The sequence below is a fragment of the Varanus komodoensis genome, unplaced genomic scaffold, assembly GCF_004798865.1.
Source record: "Varanus komodoensis strain SLA01 unplaced genomic scaffold, ASM479886v1 scaffold15, whole genome shotgun sequence".
NCBI lineage: Eukaryota > Metazoa > Chordata > Lepidosauria > Squamata > Varanidae > Varanus > Varanus komodoensis.
The window spans coordinates 22,432,302-22,447,652 of NW_025335440.1; positions in this window are offsets into that span (position 1 = coordinate 22,432,302).

A 15,351-nucleotide genomic window follows, 5' to 3' on the forward strand; every position below is an offset into this window, starting at 1 on the left:
TAAACACCATCTAAGGGTCCAATTCTATGAGTGTTTAAACAGGCAGATTGAAGAAACCCTTGGAATTGTATGATTGTTTCTGTATGAGCATGCATAAGATTGCTCCCAAAGTGTTGCTTATATAGCATGATATGCTGGATTCATGCTTTCTTGTTTGGTGTTGTGAAACACCGCTGTAAATTTTGCAAAGTGTCTGGTCTTCTGTCCCTGTTTGATAGCTGGACAATGAAAGCTGATGAATACCATTTTCCCCAAGCAGTGGTACATGAAATGCAGACACTTATCAATCCCAGTAGCCGTGCCTTCAAGGAGAGTCCAAAACACAGGCAGCTGTGTTGATCCATATCAACAAACCTTTTCTGGCAACTTTCATCTCCACCAGGAGCAAATCTTTTGTAAAGCTAAATGAGTTTTAATTGCTCTTTCCAGACAAAGCAACCCAAAAATACCTTGCAGTACAAGAAGGAACAATATCTTGTTGCTGGGAAATTCAAATGCCACACAATGACATTAGGCAGAGAAGGGGGCACTTCAAGGGTGGATGCTGGAAATTTGGGGAGTGGTGGCAGCACCCCCCCCCCCCCCACTCATTCCTCTGCAGGCCCCTTGCAGTGGGAACCCCAAAAGCAGCAACCTTTAGTTCTGGTTAGCCTTCTGCCTGCACATCACAAGTGGTGCCCTTAGGAAGGGCCTTTGGCTGAAAGAGCAGGCTACCATCCCAGCGCCCGCCCCCCCCGCACACACATCGGCAGAAAGCACATGTGCGACATGACACTGGTGCGGCTGGTGCTATTTTGCAGCATCAGTTGGAGGGGGTATCCAGCAAGTGGAAGTTGGCAGGTAATGAGCAATGGGGAGCAAGGAATTACACATAATCTGAAAAGCAGAAACCAATTTGAATAACATGTGCAGATGCTCATTTAAATGTGTGGGTGCAAATTCAGAAATGATGACTATCATTTAAAGAGAAATACAATGTGTCCCACTAGGGGGAGAAGACCTGTGTGCCGGTTTATTATTATTATTATTATTATTATTATTATTATTATTATTACATTACATTTCTATACCACCCACAGGCAAAGCATTCTGGGCGGTTCACAGCATTTAAGTCACCCAACCAGACCCGACCCTGCTCAGCTTCCAAGATTGGGCAGGATCAAGCACTTCAGGCTATATGGAAGCTTTGTTTGGCTGTTCTGATGCCAACTGTTGTGGGGAACTTCAAAGCATCTCCATTCTTAGGGTTCTTTATCTATAAACCAGACTTGGACAAGCCACCTCTTTGAGCAGAATTCTATCTTCCCCCAGTAGTCCAAAAGGGACTGTCCTTGGACTTAGTATTCCACACACAGTTCTGGTCACTGCACCAAAAAGAAGATATTGTCCAGTGGGGAAAGTGCAGGAAAGGGCAATGAATGATCAAGGGATTGCCCATGTAGCCATTTAACCCCCAGCTAAGCTGAATATTTTTGTCCCCAACACTGCACATTTTTAGTGTAAAATAAAAGATTATGGCTAAAGATTACGGCCTCTCTTTAGGTGATGCAACTCTAAAAGAAAAATTTAAGCTACTGCAGTGCTTATCCTTTAGAGTGCAATATGGAGCAAATCTAACGTTATATTTCAGTAATGAAATCTATAAAGATCTTTTGAATTTTATAGAACAAGAGAAGTTCCTTAAGTGTGTGCAGAAGGTAGGAAGGAACAGAAAGAGAGAGTGGGGGAGACAGAGATTTGGGGACAGACAAACCAACAAAGGAGAAAAAATTCCTTGGTTCCCTTTTCATTTTTGCCAATAATTTTTATGACCCTGAGCCACATTTTCACAAAAAAATTTAACAGTATTGAATAGTTAAAGTAATTAACTGTTAAAGTACTTAATTCAGTAATTCACAGTTAAAGATTATCAAGTGGCTGAAACTCTGGGTGCTTCCAAACAAACCTTTTATCAAACCATCAACCTGGCTCATTGACAGGATTTTACGGAAGACTCAGATGTCCTCAGCATCCACTTGCAAGCTTCCTACCTTTTTCCACCTGTTCTTCTGACCTTCTCCTCAATGCATACATAGATGGAAGCATGGACAGGAAAGGTGCAATTGGAACACTGCCCTCTAGCTGTTAGTACCTGGAGCCCTTTGTCTGGAATTCAACACACAAAACATAGCACCTTTTTGGTCTGGAGGCACCTCAAGTATTTGCCAGTATGTCTGAGAACCTGAGGTCACCTGATGAAGCTGAACCGTGGACCCTCTTTCCTAGCCTAAGCTAACTTATTTGGTTCTTACAAGATCAAAATAAGATGCATCCCTTGAGCTACAAAAAGGTAAGTTGAGAAACAAGCAAGTCAAACAAAATAAAATCATCTGTCTTGCTTATAACCATCAGTCAAATGTCCAGGTTGCCAGCTATTCCTGTCAGATGAGGTAGTCTGGCATTATTTTAATAGATAGTAGCATTTAATTGGATTCATTATAGCCGCATTTGCCTGCATTAGCATCACACATATATTTCTCCATCCTCATTCTCAGCAAGATGTCAGTCAGACACCTACAAGCTTGGCAGAAAAAAATTCTGCTGGCAAAGAGAAAGTATTCCTTCTCACTGGGCTACTGTCACATATTTGACAAACATTATTGTACCAAGCAGATGGCTTATCTTCCTGTCAAGGTTCTCTTTTGTCATTAGAGTGGGAAATCGCCCTTGTAATGCATGTTTGTGCAAAAGAAAATACTTGGCAGCAAAACCTCGGAGTTATACATTTGAGAATAGAATTTGTGGTAGATTTCATCTAGTTGGCATCTTACACATTGCCAAAAAAGAGGAGAAAAGATAACATAGATTTACATCCGATTTGTATATGATGATTTATACAGGTTGGTTAGAAAGTTTGCAATAATTACCATATTGCAAATGTAATGCACCTCAGCATATCGGGAGAGACTGGCCAGTTGACCAGCATGCTTACTCAGTCTGCTCTGCAGGTGTGAACTCCTGAGGGCAACTTCAAGACCCTGCTCCCCCCACAGCACTTACATCTTTAAACTGGACTTAGACCAAAAAGCCCCTCAAACAGAAGGTTGTCCCTGGGAATGCAGGGCAGATGGCCGCCCTTTGCTGTCCACTGCCCCTTAATATTTCCCCAGCTCATGGGAAGTTCACCTGATGCAGAATGTGCTTGGGTGCAGCCAGCAGAAGCAGGGGCATCGGGAGCAGGGCTGGCCCTCGTGGCTCCATTTATGGTGAAGCAGCAGCAATGTCCAGAGTGGAAGCAACTGAGAAGCCCCATCTAGGCTCAGCTTCTGTATGCATGTATGCATGTATTTATTTATTAAATTTATAAGCTGCTGAATAACCTGACAGGGCTCTCTAAATGGCAAGCAACAAAACAACTGCTGGTAGTGCAAGAGATCTTAAAACAACCGGTTGTTAAAATCAGATTTCAAAATGCCTGCAAAAAAGGACAGTCTTTGCCCGGTGCTAGGAAGCATATCACAAAAGTGGGGGGCAGCCACTGAGAAGGCCTTTCTATTCACCATCCCTCTCACTTCCTTTAGGGGTGGCTCTTTCAGAAAGACCTCATGCCCAGATCTTAATGGGCAGGAAGGTATATTTGGGAAAAGGTCCTTCAAGTAACCAGGTCCCAAGCTGTTTGTACCTAAATGCAAGCAATTCAAAATGCCAACCAGTCTCCAGTAAACTCGCTGCAAGGAGATCAAGCCCTGAGGAAACACCGAAACCCCAGAAACTTCTCAATGCTTGCAGACAGGGACATAACAATAATATGAAATAGTTTTAAAAGAGGAGCAGGGAACTTCCTTCAGCCCAAGAGCGGAATTCAGTTTTGGAGATGCTCCCAGGGGACCAGTGATGGGTGGCACTAAAAGCAAAGAGGCCAGGCCAAGGATTTAAATCATACCCCCATATACTAGCACAGTTTAGCTTAAATAGCTCACCACCAGTAACTAAGCCTTTTTCAGCTTCTTAGAATTCCAGAGCAAGGGGGGTGGAACTGCACAGATCTTGCAAACCACTGAACAATCATGGGAAATGTGTGGGGCCATCTGGAGAGCCCCGGGAGGCCAGATTGCGTCCTGGGCCTGAAGTTTCCCATCCCAGTGTTAAAAGAGAATGCGCTAAAGGCAATAGTAGAGGGGGAAAAAAGCCTGCTAGTTAATCTATAAGTAATACCTTTTTCTTTGCCAAGAAGTTTCTTCCTGCCTGCAAGCTGGAGACTTCATTGATCATGAAGCTCTGAGGCTTTCCAGGGACTGGTAATTGACACCTGCACAAATGATGTGGCTGAAGAGCCGATGGTTTCTTTCCAAGGCACTGTGGATAACTATGTTTGTGACAGCCTCTCTGATGAAAGCCAAGCCGGCTTGGTGCAGCAGTCTCCTAAGGGAGAAAAACCTGGGAGGGAGACAGAGAGGTACTAAGATCCTGTCACCGAGCTGTCAAAGCAAAAGCCGAATGGCATTTCCCAAACAATATTTCTGTATTAATTGTGCAATCTTTACGGCACATTATGCAAAACATGGACAAGATGGACAGCCTGGCAGAAATTCAAGCCCTGGCAACCCCTGGCAAGCATAACCTTGGCAGTGGATCCACAGGGTGTCTATGTTTGCTAATTGGTAGCAGGGATGGTGAGAAATCTGGGATGAAATCTGGCGTGTAAGAAATCCCCAAATTCCTGCCCACTTATACTATGAGGAAGAAAGGCAGTTGCTAAGGATATTGGGGTCTGTAGTCAGCATGGATGTGGTACCAAGAGGAAGGGCCCAAAAGTCCAGGCCAATGAGATGTCACCGGGGGCTGCCGGCTGCTCCCAGAGTCATTGAGATTATATGTGCACACAGATCCCGCAACTTCAAACTAGGTAGTTACAGTTTTAAAATTTTCCTATTTATCATTTCATTTTGCTTGGTTGCAATTTTTTAATCAAAATGAATTTTTAAAATGATCAGCTCAGGTGATTCTGAAAGAAAACACAGCTTGTGTTCAAATGGAAGGCAGGAATGAAAAATAATGTGGGAATTATACATGCATTTTATGGCCAAGATAGGACACAAGTTATTTATCAAATTCATATCAAAGATTTCCCAAATCTTTCTAAAAATCTCTGGGTGGCTAACAACCTGTATAAAAAAAATATACCATACAGACCACATTAAAATCTGGGCTCTGAAATCACAACACAACTACTTAATAAAATACAATAAAGCCTTCAAAAGAATCAATAAAAGATCATTACAACACTTGTTATATCCCCAAAGCTTGTACAAATAAATAGATCGTTCTGTGCCACTAAAGGACAACTCTGCGGAGGACAGTCAGATCTCTGCTGGAAGGAATTTCCACCACTGGGGTGCAGGCACCAAAAGGGCCCTGCCGTATCCTAAAACTCCTTGAGTCACATTCCACAAAGGCACCACAAGCAAAGCCTTTGGCCTTGAAGAGCATTAATGAAGTTCAAACAAGCTGGAGAGATTTTGATCCGTTGGGACATTATTATAAACAGCAAAACAGAACAACAGCAGCAAATGTTGCTATTGGTATTGTTTCCATTTTTTCCATTTATCTTTGGCTTGGTCCTTTTTGCAAGTAGCCAGGGCAAAACCTATGACAGAAGAGCAGTGATACCAGTTCAGAGACATCAGAGATGGTGGGTTTTTAAATAGGCATTGCTGGATGCTGTTCAAATGTGCAGTGGAGGTGCAGTCAAATGTCAAAAAAATCCCATAGAGTCGATGAGTCTTTTCAAATGCAAGCCCAGCTGCTCTAAGGACCACGAGTGACAAGGACTGAGCATGGTTCTCATTTTCTGAACTGCTGCTGAGAGTTTGAGCCGCAGGCAATCCTTATTTCTACAGAAGATATAGCAGCAGGCAAGGAATGAAATGTAGTGGCAAAGAAGCTGATGAAAAAGTGTGAATTTGCTGGGCAGATTCTTAAAAAGAAAGCAACATGGGATGTTTCCTCCTCTGTGCAGTAATCCTTCTCTCTTTATTTTTCTTCGGAGCCAGACAAAAAGATTACCAGACACTGGGAAAACTTCCATAAAGGCCTCCAGAAAGGACAGATGCATACATTACAATAATCAGGCTGAGCACTAAAAGTTTTCCCCTGGAAAGGCTGGCAGATTTTGTCACAAAGAATTAGTGAATAACAGACAACTGTCTGCATTGGAATCATCATCATCATCCTTTCTGTACTGCCCCCAAGCCAAAATTCTCTGAGAGTATGCAACAATGCATAAATCAAATCAATTAACATAAAATGATGTTAAAAGAATTTAAAATTAGTTTAAATTGCTTAAAAGGCAGTAAAAATACAATAAAAGATGCAGGTACAGGACTGCTCTCCCAGCAAGGACTCAAGTGGCCGCCTTCTGTTCCTGGGCTGCCTTCAGAGGCATGCAGAACTGCTCCCTGGAGTAGTCCAGTGGTCCAGATAGAAGTGCTTTTGTTCTCTGGAACATGGGCAAGTGCACAGCCAAACTTTTCGGTGGTGGGTTAGATCAGGATTGAGTTATTCCGCTAAAGCCTTAGATTGTCTTCTGGTCACATGCCTGCTGATTCTCCTTAATGACTGGCAAACATACAGAATGGATACTTCTTATTTATTTAAATTCATTTTTATACTGCCCCACAGCTCTCTTTCCCATGGCACCCCCGCAGCCCCCTGCCAATGCTGCATGCCGAGACAGTAAACCCTGCTGAATGGTGTGGGGGAAGGGGGATCCCCTAAAACTTGGTGAGGGCCTTCCATGAATGGTGCCCTTTCTCTCATGGAAGGCTGATCCTAGAAGCAAACCCTTAGATTCTTCATGGGACTGGATCTCCTTTTATCACTCCTTCAATACAGAGACTTAATGGGTCCTTGCCCATGTATGCTTCCTCCTCAACGGGAACTGGCACGATGTGTGTATTCTATTTATCACCTAGTGACCAAAACAGCAGTGCAGGCTGCAAACATACTGACCTATTTAAGGGTGCAATCATAAGCCTGTGCAGACAGAAGATGGTTCTGCAACTCCCAAGCCAGCATTCCCAGCTAGCACTGTTGACTAGGGAATTCAGGGAGGTGTGGGACTCTCCTCTCTCTACACAGATTTAGGATTGGCCTTAAATCGACTGAAGCTAATTAATGCATTGTTAAAACCAAATAATACTAAGATGCTCACTCCAGTCTGCAGACATGTCCATCTCGGCGATCTAGGTTTCATGGTCCTGGAGATCTGGCACTGATGGGGCGAGTCAAACACACATGCGGGCACACACAAAATTATTGCAGATTTACTTAAAAAGTGTGCTGCCATAGTCCCATCTGGAAGGCAGAAAAGCACAGAGAACCATAACCAAGTCTTATCCAGGAGGGGCCACAGTTTGGCACTCTTCTCGGTGGGCAGAAGATGTTTATTCTATTCCTCCAAAGCTACCTGAGACCCAAGAGACAAGTGTAGATCCATGAACATGGAGGTGCCAATGTTACCGTCTGGTCACACATTGTTGGATGAGTTTCAGTTATTGTGGCCTGCTGATGTGGACAAGGTGCTTGGACAAGTACATACCACCACCTGTTTACTGGACCCCTGCCCATCATGGCTACTATCCAAAGCCAAACACGGGATTGGTTCCTGGATCTGGGAGGACATCAACGCCTCTTTGAAGGACGGCCGGGTGCCTGCCCCTCTAAAGGAGGCGGTGGTCAGGCCAGTCCTAAAGAAGGCGTCCCTGGATCCAGAGATGGCCATCAATTATAGACCAGTGGCCAACATCCCGTTTTTGGGCAAGGTGTTGGAATGGGTGGTGGCGGGACAACTCCAAGCTCTCTTGGATGAGACTGATTATCTGGACCCATTTCAGTCCGGCTTCAGACCCGGGTATGGTGCTGAATCTGCCTTGGTCGCCCTGTACAATGACCTGTGCAGGGAGAGAGACGGGGGAGTGCGTCCCTGTTGGTTCTCCTGGACCTCTGAGTGGCTTTCGATACCATCGATGATGGTATCCTTCTGGATAGGCTAAGGGGGTTGGGAGTAGGAGGCACTGCTTGGCAGTGGTTCCTCTCCTACCTCGACGGCCGATTCCAGAAGGTGGTGCTGGGGGACTTTATTTCTGAGCCATGGCAGTTATGCCATGGAGTACTGCAGGGGTCTATTCTGTCCCCCTTGCTATTTAACATTTACATGAAACCACTGGGAGAGTTCATCTGGAGGTGTGGGCTGCGGAATCATCAGTACGCTGATGATACCCAGCTCTACCTCTCATTTTCAACCGATCCAGGTGAGGCAGTGGCTGTACTGAACCGGTGCCTGGCCGAGGTAATGGGCTGGATGAGAGCCAATAAACTGAAGCTCAATCCAGACAAGACGGAGGTCCTGCTGTTAGGTGGTTCGAGCTCCTGGGTAGGTGACTTGGATCTTGTCCTGAATGGGGTTGCACTCCCTCTAAAGGACAGGGTCCGCAGCTTGGGAGTGCTCCTCGACCCGGAGCTGTCTTTGGAAGCTCAAGTGACAGCGGTGGTGAAAAGCGCTTTCCATCAGCTTTGGCTGATCCATCAGCTGCATCCCTACCTGGAGGACGACTGCCTAGCAACAGTGACGCATGCATTGGTTACTTTCCAGTTTTCTGTAATGCACTCTACGTGGGGCTGCCCTTGAAGACAGTCCGGATACTTCAGATGGTGCAAAATAGAGCAGCCAGGTTGCTGACGAGGACTGGGCGTTATTCTCATATAACCTCGGTCCTCTACCAGCTTCACTGGCTTTGCATCGAAGTCCGAGCTCAATTCAAGGTGTTTGTAATTACTTATAAAGCCCTTAATGGCTTGGGACCTGAATACCGGAAGGAACGTCTGCGGCCACATTTGCCCTCCCACCCCTTGAGATCAGCAGTAGGGGCTCTCCTCCAGGAGCCTTCCGTAAGAGACATCAGGAAGCAAAGTACCCGGAGGAGGGCTTTCTCTGCGGTGGCGCCCCATCCGTGGAATGCGCTCCCCAGAGAGGTCTGCCTGGCGCCATTGTTATTTGTTTTTCGGCGCCAGGCCAAGACCTTTTTATTCAAACAGTATTTTAATAATCTTTAATATTTATAGTTTTAATTGTGCAGCCCATGTGTTTCCAAGTTTTAATTGTAATTGTAATTGTATTTGTTTTATTTATTTGTTGATGTGAGCCGTCCCAGGCTATGTAGCAATGGGGACGGCATATAAAAACTTTAAATAAATACATAAATAAATAAACATCCCTGTTAGGTGCCTGATAACATAGGCCAGCTGATTCCAAGAGCCTTCCAACTTTCCTTTCCAGCGTGAATTTTTTAGACGGAGATCCACACTCTCCTATTTATTTATTTAATTCCATTCCTATGTTGCCCCATAACCTGAAGGTTCTCTGGAAAGCTTACACTGTTAAGCCCCTGGGAAATCCTAGCATTATTGGTGAGGCCATGGCTCTGTGGCAAGACACATGCTTTCCATGCCAAAGGTCCTAACTTCAGCCCTCAGTACCTCCAGGTAGGGATGAGAAAATTCCTGCCAGAAGTCCTGGACTTACCCATTTCTGTTGTTGTTGTTGTAGCATGTGCTCCTATGTTCCCAACTCCCAGGGGCAGGAGAATTGTGGTCTCAGTTTCATGGAGTGCAGAAGATTTGGTGATTTTGAGCGACTTGGAAGGTTAACCTTCATTTTACGATGGGGCCGTTGAGCTCCCTCAATTCACTCAAGGACATTTGTTATATTCCTTTCCTGTGGCACATTGTTTGAAAGCCCATAAATAGCTCCTCTTCAAACACAGTGTAGAAAGCTGAAACTAATAACAATAATAAAAAGGAACTGTGCAATTTCAGTCTAAAACACTGATTGTATGGAAAGAAAAGACCAAATACTTGCACTGGTGTTTTAAATCAAAAAAGAAAGCAGCAAGGAAATGGAGCTGCTTCTCTCCTGTTATACCAATGGGTGTCTTCAAGTCCTAACCTGGTTAACTTAGGCTTGATGGTGATGGATCCATGTGTTTAAATGTGCCTCTGCTCTCTTCATTCATGATATAAGGCAAAAGAGCTCAAGGGCATTGCGGGGATAGGCTTAAAATTTTCCCACTGTCTGTGGCAGAGCTGCATGCCATCTCTCTCTCAGTGCCACCGACCCCTTAGCCGGGAAGCCCTTTATATGCGATTGAAGTCCACTTCTCTTCCACTATCGCATTTCTTGGGAGCCTAAAGCTTTGGAGGCTTCAATGGCAAAGCACCACTGCTACTCGGAAAGCCAGGAGATATTTAAAACAGGCAGGACAACAAAATACTTAGGAAATATATCCAGTCTTGGAAAACTGGAAAACACTGCGGCTACGATCATTGTATTCACTTGGGGATATGATACTGTGTGACTTTTCTGTTGTTCTTTGGAAATAGTTTTAAGTGTGCATACATAGAGCAAGATGCTAGACCTCATTATTCTGAGAGCAACTTGAAGATACATGTACTTGTTCTGCTAACCAGAAGACGTATGAGTGCTTTCCACAGCTGGATAAATGTCTACCTTGAAATGGGTACAATTAGTGAACATATTTGGATCACTTGTTTTATTTATTTATTTATTATTTATTAAAACATTTTTATGCCGCCCCATTCGCCGAAGCCTCGGGGCGGCTTACAACATAGATAAAACAATAAGTTAAAATAGCCATATAAAATAATCTTAATTAAAACACACATTTTACATCATTAAATTTCTAAATCCCTCCTCTTCCAACATTTCAGCAAGCCTGCTACACTGAGGTAACTTGGCCAGCAGTACGCTTTCTATTCTGATCCTCATTTCCTACATCGAAACCTGATGTAGGATAACCATGTAACAGAGGACAGTCTATTTCCTCTGTTTTGAAAATGTAGTTGAAATACTATCCTGTGTGGTTTAATAATAAAGAACCATTGGAAAGCTGGATCTTGATGGTGCCCATCCACAGCAGCACCTGGACAGCAGACTGAGCAAGACACAAGGCTTCTCTGCTTATAGCCTTCCACTTTATGATGAAATACACTGCATTTCTAGGTAAATAATACAAAAAAATCATAACTGTAACAATAAGCTAACCTGGCATCTATGCCTGTATATAAACATATGGAAGTAGGTCTCCCCTTTCATCCACTTTTTGGGGGAGGCATTTCCTCTTTTGGAGGATGAGTTATCTGTTGTCACTCTAGGTCGAGCACCATTCCAGTTTCCAAAAGTGTACCGGTTTCTTAATTTGCTCATCGAAAGTGTGGTTGCTGGAGGGCTAGTGGAGAACACCTCAGTCTTCACGCTGATTGAAAACCAGAGCTGCTGCTGCACCACATTTCTGAAAAGCTGACAGATCCTCTTAAGCTCTTTAAAGCCAGATTTCGCTCTGCTCTGCTCTGGGAAAAGCAATTGCCACTGGAATGAGCAAGCTAACTCTGGGGGTACATGGTGGACATGTGGTGGGAGAACTGGGGTTTCTCAGGTCCAACAGGCCCAATAATTTCACCTTCCTGAATAAGGAGAGGAGGTCTACCGTGCAGTGAAATCTCAGCCTGGGCTCTCTGACATAGCACCTGCTGACACCAGTATGCCTGTGGACACCTCTCTGAGCACCCTCCAAGCTCCTTGCCTCTCCTAGCTTTTATTTCATTTTATTTTTCAAAGATTTAGATTTTTTTTAAAGCCAACAACAGGAAGCCTGGCATGTTGCAAAGCAAAGGGTCACCCTCCAGCACCAACTTTATTTGACTTCAAAAAGGTGGTTTTGTTTTGGAGCTTAGATTCCCACCTCTTGCCTTGTACTGGGGTTCCTGGCCATGTGGCTTCTCTTTCAGTCTCATCCGTTTGATGACATGTTCAGTGATCAAAAACACCCACCCAGGCAGCCTTTTGGACAGTGCTGATGACAAATATGGCCCATGACCCCAAAAGCTGGGGTCTCTGGATCCAGGCCATGGTCAAAGAGACAGGATCACCCAGTAAACTTCGTAGGCTTGAACCTGAATCCCCACAGCCAGAGTCCATCTTTATAACCCCTATAGCATATTTCCACTGTATTAGTGCTAGATTTAGTGCCGGCTACAATTCCCATCCCCCAAATCAGCATCACCACACTCACACTTGTAGTCCAACACATCTGAAAAAACACCAGGTTGGAGAAGGCTGATTAAAAACCTCCATTGGTAATACTGTACAAAAATGTATTTTGAAAGATCATATGTTACTGAGCATGTAATTGCACATTTCCTCCTCTTTTCTGTTGCCCAGGTAGCAGAGCTTCACAAGGTAGAAAATGGTGCCATTAATGTTGGGCCATCTCAACTAGGACGCACCACACCCACTAGGGGGAGTGTTGGACCCTTCCATTGAGCTCCCGGCCTGGACAGGAAATGGCTGGCTGAATCGACATGAGCAAACTTGTCAGGTGCCCCTTTTGTGATCCTGAACCAGACATTCCACTTCCAGAAACACACTGCAGCTGCCTTGATGCATTGTCGAAGTGTCCGGCAGTTTGTCATAGGAAATGGCCAAATGTATTGGCTTAAAGTGTTTTTCACATGCTAATCTGGCCTTCCCAGAGCTGGCGCCTTCCACAGAAATTGGTCTACAACTTCCATAATTCCCAGACAACATGGCTAATACATCTGGAGGACACCAAGCTGGGCTAACAGGAGCATGACCAAGACAGGAAGTAAGTTGCCGGCCTTGAAAGAAGCTGATCGAGGAATAATCAGCTAATTTTTAATAGTGTTGGAAATTGATTTTGCTGTTGTTACCATGCCAGACGTTGAGAATATCAATTAAAGGGCAGTGTATTTAAAAATCTAACTGTATTTATACAGTGTTTTATAAGTGCTTTACTTACACAACTTCTGCATTCTTTACAAGAAATATACAAAGGTTGGTAGTATTAATTATCTCCATCCTGCAAAGAGAGGGACTGGGGGATGGGGTGGAAGGTTTGGTTGGTCTACTGGTTAAGTTTGTCACAGAGGTAAAGTTCAAACTGAGGGCCCAAAAATAAAACCATGTATGTTAGTTATACACTGTAAAGCTGCAAAGGGCTCGTGTGTGGTTCCTTTGGTCACCCCAACAGTTCCTTGGATAACTGTGATAATTTAAGAGTGCTTCTATCATAACATTTGTGCTTTTTAAATGCACGTAAGTCCCAGGTCAGAACCTCTGCAAGGTGTTGGGGAAGAGCTCTTGCGCCACAACCTCAAGCCCCTGGTATCACCTTTTGTTCCACCAGCAGTCCAGCGCCTCAGCGAAGCAGGCTGAGCACACCCTGTGGCACAAGCAGAACCTCTGGGCTTTGGTGCCAGCCTGAACCCTGACAGCAGACCCCTCCATTCCACGACTCACATCTGGCCCTATCAAGCTGTTGCATCAAGGTTAGGGAAACTCTGAGGTTTCTAACGCAGCCTGCATCAGCTCCAGGGCTTCCTCCAGGGAGGGGTTCACCTCTAAGCAATGCCATCCAGAAGAATCCCCAAACCTTTACAATGGAAGCAAATGACAAAAGCCTGGAAGACAACCCAATGTTGGCAGTTGAGGTAAAGGGGGTGAGGACAGGAGAAAGGGGTGTAGTGTTCTAGAGGACCCCAGATGGAACGAGGTTTGATAGTGCTGGACAATCAAGTGACTGGGATGATATCTGCAGTTACTGTGTAAAAGCAAGAACCCAGCAAAGGTGTGGCTCACATCTTAACAGAACGCTGGAACTGCTACGCATTTCTCACAGCATGCAGAAGCCAGCCCAGGTTTTCATTCAGATGTATATCCGGGAGAGCTGAAGTCAGTTGCAGCTGCCAAGATTGCCCCATTGCTCACATTTTCAGATATGTTCACCACATCCACAGTGTATATGTAGGTGTACAGCTAAAAATGTAACATGGGAAATGAACCTTAGCTTGACAGTAAATGACTGAGCCTCAGTTATAGAGACGGGCCACTTTGGCGCCACCTTCAGGGTATTGGAAGTAATATGAAACTAAAAAAATGATTTCCAAACCAAGCAGGTCTTTTTCCCTCCTCCTCCTCCTTCTCCTCTCTATACCATCCCATAGTGGAAGTATTTTCCTAAATACTGTTATTAATACTATTAATGTTGTAATACTAATGCAGTATTACTAATAGACAAAACACTTTACAAGAGCAAAAGATAGTTACTCTTCACCACAGATGAATCTGTAGAGTACCAGGATGGCCTCCGTCTTGGATGGCGGGAAAGGGGGATTAGGCAGATTCATGGAAGAATACCACTAGCATGCCATGATGATTCTGTATCCCCTAGATTGCACAAATGCCTGTTACTGGAAAGTAAAAGCAGCAGGATGCTATTGCATCCATGCCTTTTTATGGGCTTCCCATTCGCAGATGGTTGTGGAAACAGCAGGCTCAACTGGACAGGCCTTTGGTCTGCTCAGCAGAACCTTCCCACTTAACAGGTAGAGAAATGAAATGGACAGGTAATAATTACCTCAGTCCACCTCAATACAACTCTCCTTCATATAGGTTACAACTCTGGATGCTTGCTCATCCAGTGCGTGCCACATATGCCAGTGGAACACGGTTTTCTCCTTTCCTGGTTCTCTCACTCCATAACTCCCTCTGCAATAACTGCTGTGTCCCAATATGTTATAAATTTGTTCCAGAATAAATTCATTGAAATAAAATTGCCCAGACACCTTGCAGAGTTGGCTCAGTTGTTTGTCTGATATACATTGCTTGGAATCTGAGGAACTGCTTAGGTTCATGCAAGATCCTTGTGCTAGCCCAGAGAAACTGTACGTCAGATGCCGCAGAACATGGCCAGGAAGGTGCTGTTGCACTCATGCCTTGCTTGTGAGTTTTCAGGGATCAATCAGTTGATCACTGTGTGAGCAGAATCCTGGGCTAGATGGACCCTTGTTTGGATCCAGACTGGCTTGTCTTATGTTCTTATGGACAACTGACTTTTATGTCATGTCAGAACCTGGTTTTGAAAAGCCCCTCATATTCAAAGGCAGTTTTTAATGCGATAGAGAGTGCTAACATCTGCACAAAAGAAGTCCAAACCCCCCCCTTGGGCTCACAGAATTCTTGAGAACCTGGCCATTGCCAACAACACACATGATTTAGCTGCAAACTTTCTTAGGGTGGCCACTTACCACCAAAACGGGGGGAGGGGGGGGGAGAGAGAATGCATTATTTAAAAGGATGGTGTTAATTTGCATAACTTTTGCATATATAATTATGTATGCATGTTCAAATTTAAAAACAGTAACTACTTCTGATCAAAATGCAATATAATTCACTAGAGTGGAGAAGATGGAATAGATGGCCTGTGTACCAGCTCC